Source organism: Alligator sinensis, unplaced genomic scaffold (assembly GCF_000455745.1).
Source record: "Alligator sinensis unplaced genomic scaffold, ASM45574v1 scaffold1542_1, whole genome shotgun sequence".
Classification (NCBI taxonomy): Eukaryota; Metazoa; Chordata; order Crocodylia; family Alligatoridae; genus Alligator; species Alligator sinensis.
In genome coordinates this window covers 488972-496911 of record NW_005842452.1, presented here as the reverse complement: position 1 = coordinate 496911, position 7940 = coordinate 488972, and the positions used below count along the sequence as shown (strand labels likewise).

The window sequence follows — 7940 nt, the reverse complement described above, 5'->3', positions numbered from 1 at the left end:
CCTCCAGCAGCTCCTCGGACTGACCCCGCCCTGCCTGCCCGCCCGCCCTCCGCAGCTTGCCAGGAGACGCAACCTTTGCCCGCCTGCGGGAGCCAAGCCCCTGGATCATCCCGCTCCCTGAGGCCCCAGGCCGAGGCCCTGCCGTGCTGGGATCAGGGCTAAAAGCAGGCGCCAGGCACCAGAGCCAGGATCCGGCCAGGATCTGGGGTGATCCACTCAATCCCTGGAGGCCTCAGCAATCTGGGGCCTGCTCACAAACCAGAAGGAAATCCAGACCCCCCCTCCCCCAGCCAATCCCTTCCTCCCTGCACTGTGTAGCTTCACCCGATTGGCTGCTTTGATGCTGGGGGAGGGGGGTGTCATGGATTGGCCAAGGGGACCTTTTTAGGGGTCCCGGTGGGGGGAATTGACCAATCCCAGGCTTGCTCTAGTGATCTAGTGCAGCCTGGATGCTGCCTACCTCACAGCCAGGACTGGGCAGGACAAGGCCCTGCCTGGTCCTCAGCCCCAGACCTGCACTGGGGGCACGAGCTCCCTCCGGGCTCCGCAGCGCTTGCCTTGCACTCGCCTTTCAATAAAGCCTCTTGGTTTCAACCCCCCCACACTGGTATCGGACCCTCTGTGGCGCCGGCGGCTTCCCAGAATCCTTTGTAGCCAGTGTCCAGGGCTGGGGGTGCTCATGGTCAGCGGAGCCCCTGACCCATGGGGTGGACCGGACCCCCGCTGCGGGCTGGGCTGTGTCGTGGGATCAGCACCTCCTGGTGCATGCGACTGTCCTACTCTGGAGCATTGGCTTTGCCTTGAAATCCCCAGCACTTGGAGTCCCGTGAGCCGGGGAAATGAGCAGATCCAGCCCAACTGAGCTCGGGCTGCAGCAAGGAGGCGGGAAGGTGGTGGGGCCAGAAGCAGGTCCCGGACCCCCGCTGCGGGCTGGGCTGTGTCGTGGGATCAGCACCTCCTGGTGCATGCGACTGTCCTACTCTGGAGCATTGGCTTTGCCTTGAAATCCCCAGCACTTGGAGTCCCGTGAGCCGGGGAAATGAGCAGATCCAGCCCAACTGAGCTCGGGCTGCAGCAAGGAGGCGGGAAGGTGGTGGGGCCAGAAGCAGGTCCCCCCAAGGCCAACCTGCCGCTGGTGTAACCCAGGAGGGGCTGTGACCCCGCTGCCGGGTGGGGGGGGGAGGTGGCTGCTCTGCCCACCGCTGGCGCTCACCTGCTAATTTATTTCGGCAGGAACATGCAGCTCTTCTGGGATGGGGGCTGGCATTGGCCGCAGCCATACCCACTGCACAGGGTAGGACGGGGAGCGCCAACTGCAGGAGTCTGGGAGAGGAGAGGAACCCTGTGGTCCGTGAGTGCAAGGTGTTGTACAAAGCCCTGCACTGGTGAGCGTGGCCATATCCACAGGTTGGGTCTCCCCAGTGGCATCCGGACCCCTGAGCCAGGTACATCCATGACATCCGGGGTGAGGGGCTTCTCAGGAGGCCAAAAACAGGCTGGCTGAGCAGGGCACTGCCTGGTGCCAGCCCCTGAGGACCCGCTGAGTGGGGGCTGGATAGGACCAGCAGTCTTGCCTCAGCCTGCCTTAGTGCCCCCCAAAATGATTCCCTTTCCTCGCCCAGCCCAGGCAGGGCTTAGGCCATATGGACCAGCCTGTAAAGCTTCTGGGACTGGCCGAGGGTCGCGCTGTCACTATGCCAACCTCCATTATGAATGAAGGGGGCCTGGTGCTGCACAGAGGTGCCCAGTTCAAGACCCACCCCTGCACTTGGCACCCCCCAGATGGCTTGCAGGCCATGAAGCCCCCTAACCAGGCTGTGAGAAAAAAAGGGGCTGCATGCCTGCTTCTCCATGGGAACATCCGAGGTCCATGCCACGGGGGTTGAAGTCGACCGGGGTGGTTCAGACAGGGCTGATCCTGCCTGGGGCAGGGGGCTGGGTTATCCTGATTCCTTTTCTACTCTGCTTCCATGAGTCTTACTCTTACCCCAGTGCTGGACTAGGCACCTGGGCTCCCTCCAGGGCTATGGTGATAGCCAGGGGCTGAGGGACCAGGCCCTAAATCACTGGTGCAGGGTGGGCCAGCTCCCAAATGCCCTTTACATGCCCCAACTGGTTCCTCCTCGCACCTGCTATCATTCCCTCCAGCCCGTGCCTGCTCAGGTTTGCCCAGTACCTTGGGCACTAGCTTCCATTGTCTCTGGCTCCCTCTCACCCTGGGTTGCTCCTTCTCGCAGCTTGAAGTGGGACAGGTCAGGTCCGTCAGCAGTAACGAGGTGCATGGTGGCCTCCCCAGGAAGACAGCCCTGCTCGGGATGGAGGCACCGCCTTTGTTGTGGCAAAAGCAGATCTTCAGCTGGGAGAAACAGCAAAATGACTCAGAGATCCACAGGTGTTAGCATTTAGGAGCATCCCAGCACTGAAGGCAGCAGCCCTCAGTTCTTTGGGACACAAAGCTGAAGTTCCCCCTGCTTCCTTCTGTTTATTCCACCTGGGTCCTTTTCCCTCGTTCTCCCAGGAAAAATCAAACTGACTTTTCCCAGGGTGACAAAATCCTGCTATTTGAGGCCTTGAGGGGTACGTTTACTTGCCAGTGCGATCCATCAGCCTTGCCAAAAGACTGATGGGTCTGTGGTTTCCACCTGGGACATCAAGGAAACTTCTCGGTGCAAAGGCATTGGCCCATCCAGATCCAGCCTTCAAAGTGAGGAGTGAATCCACTTCAGAGGAAGGTACCGCTAGCTTTTCTACTCTAGGAAGCGTTGTCACTGTAACCGGTAATCTGGCTGGCATGAGAATCCATACAGGAGTATCTTCTTCCAGCATAGGAGCTGTCTGGCTACAAAGCCCTTTTATGCTGGTATGAAATCACTGAATCATAGGACATGAAGGTTGGAAGGGACTTTAGGGGGTCACATCTAGTCTAACCCCCAACTACATCATCCCAGCCGAGGCTTTGCCTACCCGGGTCCTAAAAACCTCCAAGGATGGAGATGCCACCACCTCTTTGGGGAGCCTGTTCCAGTGCTTTACTACCCTCCTAGTGAGTTTTTCCTTATGTCCAACCTCAACTTCCCTTGCTGCAACTGGAGCCCATTGCTCCTTGTTCTGCCACCTGCCACCACTGAGAACCGTCCAGCTCCGTCCTTTTTGGACCCATCCTTCAAGTAGTTGAAGGCTGCTATTAAAATCCCCCCCTTGGTCTTCCTTTCTCCAGATTAAATAAGCCCAGTTCCCTCAGCCTCTCCTTACAGGTCATGATGCCCCAGCCCCAGAAACATTTTTGTTGTTCTTCACTGGACTCTGTCTAATTTGTTCACATCCTTTCTGTAGTGGGGGCCCAAAACTGAACACAGGACTTGAGATGCATCCTCACCAATGACAAACAGAGGAGAATACTCACTTCGCTTGATCTGCCAGCAACACTCCTACTAATGCAGCCTAGGATGCCATTAACCTTCTTCACAACAAGGGCACACTATTGGCTCCTATTCAGCTTCTTGTCCACTGTCACCTCCAGGTCCTTTTCTGCAGAGCTGCTGCCCAGACAGTCAGCCCCAGCCTGTACTGGTGCATGGGATGCTATAAATGTATCCAGACTGGGACCTGTCCAAGAATAACTATACACATACCCATACAATGCCAGTATGTAGCACAGGGGTGTAGGTTGTAGCTGTGTTGGTCTAAGGACACAGGCAGACAAGGTTCTTTGGGTGAATCTGATATCTTTTATTAGACCAACTTAAACAGCTGGAAAATAAAGTATGTAACACAGGCCTCCATTAATCCGTGATAGCATCACCCCAGTCTGGATTATACAGAGAGGCCATGACCTCAGGGCTCTTGGCATGAGGGTCATCATCACTGAGGGAGAAGAGTTAAAGTCTTGGTGTCGTCATGGTCCATCTCCCACGTCAGCTGGCTGCTTTCCTTGAGCAGTTCTCCCCTCTTCTCCTGGGAAAAGGGCCCTGCTATTAAACAGTGACAGCGAGTGTGTTATAGCCCAGTGGACACATTCACTGGCCCAGACAAACCTGAGCCTCCCGGTGTTAAACTCCTCCAGGTCTATCCACATCTGGGCTCTGACTTCACCTTGCAGAGTGCCCTTTTTCCCTGTCTAAGTAGTGCCGTGGGGTCTGAAAGAGAGGGTATGAGGCAGACCAAGGTGCTGCCTCTCTCCTTCCTCTATTTAGAAGGGGAGACGTGGACATGGCTTTGATGCCACAGTGGACTGAAGGGGTTAAAAGGAAAAGCAGAGTGCACTTAGCTCTGATGCACCTCAGACTGGCCTAGATACAGGCTCTGTTTAGCCACAGGGAGAGGGAGAAAGGGCTGGTCTGTGATGCAGGTTGTAGTTGGCTCAAACCTTGTCTACACTGGGGAATTGTGGATGCCTTGTAAAAGTGAAGTTGTTTCTATTCTGGAATTAACTAAGAAACTGAGCATCTCCCCTGCGGGAGCGTGGCCAGAGCTGAGAGATTTAGAGCAGATTAGCCAAGCTACGCCTGTTCTTACATCTTTTTCACTTGCCCCTGTTTGGAGACTGGCACCAGAAAAAATCAACAGTCCCTCCAGTGACACAGATGCGAGGCCTTATGGACGTTTGCCCAGTGAGTTTGCATGTCCACAGCCATGTCACATGCCTTAGGGTGGTTTGCGTGCATCTCGCTTTCCCCTTCCCCCTGCGGAGAATCAAAAGGCTTCCAGCCAGCGGAGTACAAACAAGGACGGAGACACCAGGCATCTCAGAAGCACTTCACTGATGGAGGCCCATTTTCAAAGCTCGCTTAGACCCAGGCCTTGCTTTGCTCCCACTGAGCTCAAATAGAGGCCTTAATGCCTTTGAGAAGCAAGGCCGGAAGGGTCTGAGTAGCATGGGAATTCTGTCGCTATGCCTCCCACTTGTGAAAATGAGATTTGGGCTCCTAAATCACTTGGGCGCTTTTGAAAATGCCCGTCTATTGATCACGCAACGCGCTGTTTAGAAGGGAATTTAGTCTAATATTCACCAGCCTCCAGACTTTCTCCCCCTTCTTCTGTCATTGTATCCATTGTCAGATGAAAAGTCGTCTGCACTTCGTTAGGCTTATTTCAATCCAAGGACTCTTGGAGCAAGGAGACGAGGTCAAGGGGTGGCTGTCGGGACTTCTGGGTTCCATCCCTGACTCTTGACTAGGAGCAAACCCACTGGCTCAGATCTCCAAAGGCAGTGACGTGTCCAAGTCATAGCCACAGAGTTGGAAGGGACCTCCGGATTGCATCTCATCCAACCCCCACCTGAGATAAGGCATATATACCCATTCAGGGATCAAACCCAGATCTCCCACAGGGTGGGCAAGAATGCTACCACAAAAGCCGGCCTGTTGATTTTCCACCTAGATAATCTGGCTACTCTCCCATTTCTCCCACCGCCCTGCATGGCCATAGCTATGCAGTGTCGGGTTCCCAGAGCAGCCCGCTCAGAGCACCACAGTGTATTGGCAGGTGCTCTGCTTGTTTATACACACAGCTTAAGTACCTCAATCCGCTAGATCTTGCATAAAACCCAGGTGTCCGGGGTGCCAGCTCAGTGGCCCGTCCCCTTTCTGGAGCAGTCGGACTGGCAGGGTCCTCGGGACGTCCCATCTAGTCCAGGGTCAGCCCTGTCTAAACCAGCCCAGGGTTTACCTGACCTGCTTTTGAAAGCTTCCAAGGATGGAGAGTCTACCACTTTTTCAGCAGATCCAGTCCTGTGCTTGCATCCAATATCCACCCCTCCTTGCTCCTTGCGGACCTGGGGAACAATCGATTCTCTTTGTAACAGTACTGTAAATCATCTTGCTTCCTCCAAACCATCAATGCAAGAGCTTATCGTGTTCAGAGACCCCCCTGCTTGCTTGCTTTGAACTCTGAGGATGCCTGGCTGCTTGCCTATCTTCCTTAGGTGCGGGGTTTTTGTGGGGATGGGGGGAAAGCCTGCCTTTTGGCATTTGAACGCCTTGTGTTCTGTGCTGGTGGCACTGTGGGTTTTCTTCAGAGCTCCCCTCTCCTTCAAGCTACTTGTGCCTCTCACGCTCACATCCGGTCCTCTCCCAGTTCACAGCAAAAACCAATGGCTCAATATGAAACTAATATAAATCAAGGTCTTGTCTTTATGCCCACTTTATGGAAAGGGGAGACTCCTCCTTAGCTTTATCCTACAGCCATCTGGCTGAAGGCAAGAAAAAATTGGGGGCATCTGAACCCCAAGCCTCCAGGCTTGGGCCTGCAAGTAGGAAGCACCCCAAAGGATTTGGAAACATCTAAAGTCCCAGAGTGAGGTGGAGGATGTTTGCTGGTAGCAGGGCCATTTAATGATTCTGGACTAACTCACAAATTTGGAATTTGATTTGGCAAATTTGGGTTGGAATACGGAAAATTAAAACATTTTAAAAAATAAAATATGAAAATAACCCCTTCTCGTTGCAGCCACCGAGCACTAGATTGCTCTCTCAAGAGAGTACATTTGTGCTTTGGGATCTTTACTGGAATCTTTGAGGACTGAGGCATCTAATGGTGCTGGCCCTTGGGATTTTATTGTACTTGTTATATTTGGTGTTTTTTCTTAACCTGCCCCTGCCCCGGTTCTGGAGTTGTGTGATGAAAAGACTCTCAGCTCTCACGGACCGAAAAAGTATGTTTCCTGCCTTATGACAGCATGGAAAAGTTGGCAGATGCAACTCCTGGAGTTCATAAAGCAGGAGGCAAAGAGGAGAAGGCACACCTATTGCACTTTAAGAACCTAAATGATTTTTTCAGTTGATCTTGCAAGTTTGGGGCAGGGATGGGGCCATGACTCTCCACACTTGACAGCTGGCTTTGGGGCTGTGGTCCTGTGCGTAGTGACTTGTCCCTCTGGCTTCCCCACCCTGGAGCACATCATCATCATATGGATTTGAGGATATACTGACAACACTTTACAGAAGCACTTTCCCAGTGGCAGGCTTGGGTGTTGGGTTTGTGTTGTGTCAGGATTGACGGCCGTTTTGTTTAGAGCCTGGATTGCACGGGATGGTTTGGACCAGGCGGATTCTTCCTCAGGCAAGGAGCTGGATTAGACGTGACTAGTCCCTGCCAGCCCCACTTCTCTGTGATTCTGCCTTGCTCGTGGCCTCCTCCATCCCACTCCTGTGACTTTCTCTCTACTTCAGTGGTCCTCAACTTTCTGTGGACTCGAGGCCCCCCTGGATGGACTCGCAGCCCCCTCAGCAAACACCAGCCCTTCTTTCCCACTTGCAGAAAATGGGAAAGATCCCAGAGGTGCAGCCCTGTGGCAAGCCACAACTGGGGATTTCTGTTGGAAATCTCCCCAGGTTTCTCTTATGAATCACGCTGGGCTATGCTGATGCGGCATCACCCCTGAAAGGATCTCTGGGTGCCCCGGCTGAGAATCACCGCTCCCCTTTCCTCCTCCTGCCACTGCCCTGCTGCACCCGCTCTCTCCGCTTCTCCTTCCCTTGCCCTTGCCCTTGCCCTCCCCACTCCGAATCACAGGAGGGCCGGAGGGGACCTCGGGAGGTCACGTCTAGTCCAACCCCAACTACATCATCCCAGCCAAGGCTGGGTCTTAAAAACCTCCAAGGACAGAGACTCCACCACCTCTCGGGGTGCCCTGCTTCACCACCCTCCTAGTGAGAAAGTTTTTTCCTAACATCCAACCTCAACTTTCCTTGCTGCAACATGAGCCCATCGCTCCCTCTATCACCTGCCCCCACAACCCAGCTCCATCCCCTCTGCAACCCCCCCCTCAGCCTGCCTTTCAACTCCCCTTCCTCCTCTGCACACTCAATCAGCCCAGTTCCCTCTGCCTCTCCTCAGCAGCTGCCTCTCCAGGCAGCCTGTCCCAATGCTCCCCCACCTTCCTAGTCAGAAACTTCCCCCTAATATCCAACCCCCGCTCCGCTGAGCCCACTCCTCCTGCT

The 7940-nt window shown here is 54.4% G+C and overlaps 1 long non-coding RNA gene across 1 annotated transcript; it reads right to left on the bottom strand.

Annotated features, from left to right (window-relative positions):
* Window positions 1-3718: 3718 nt before the first annotated feature.
* On the bottom strand, window positions 3719-7612 carry LOC112551395. The gene is made up of 3 exons (XR_003095700.1): window positions 5519-7612; window positions 5010-5277; window positions 3719-3971 (listed from the first exon to the last, which is right to left on the bottom strand). It is a non-coding gene; the product is annotated as an uncharacterized LOC112551395 (long non-coding RNA).
* Between the last annotated feature and the right edge of the window lie 328 nt (window positions 7613-7940).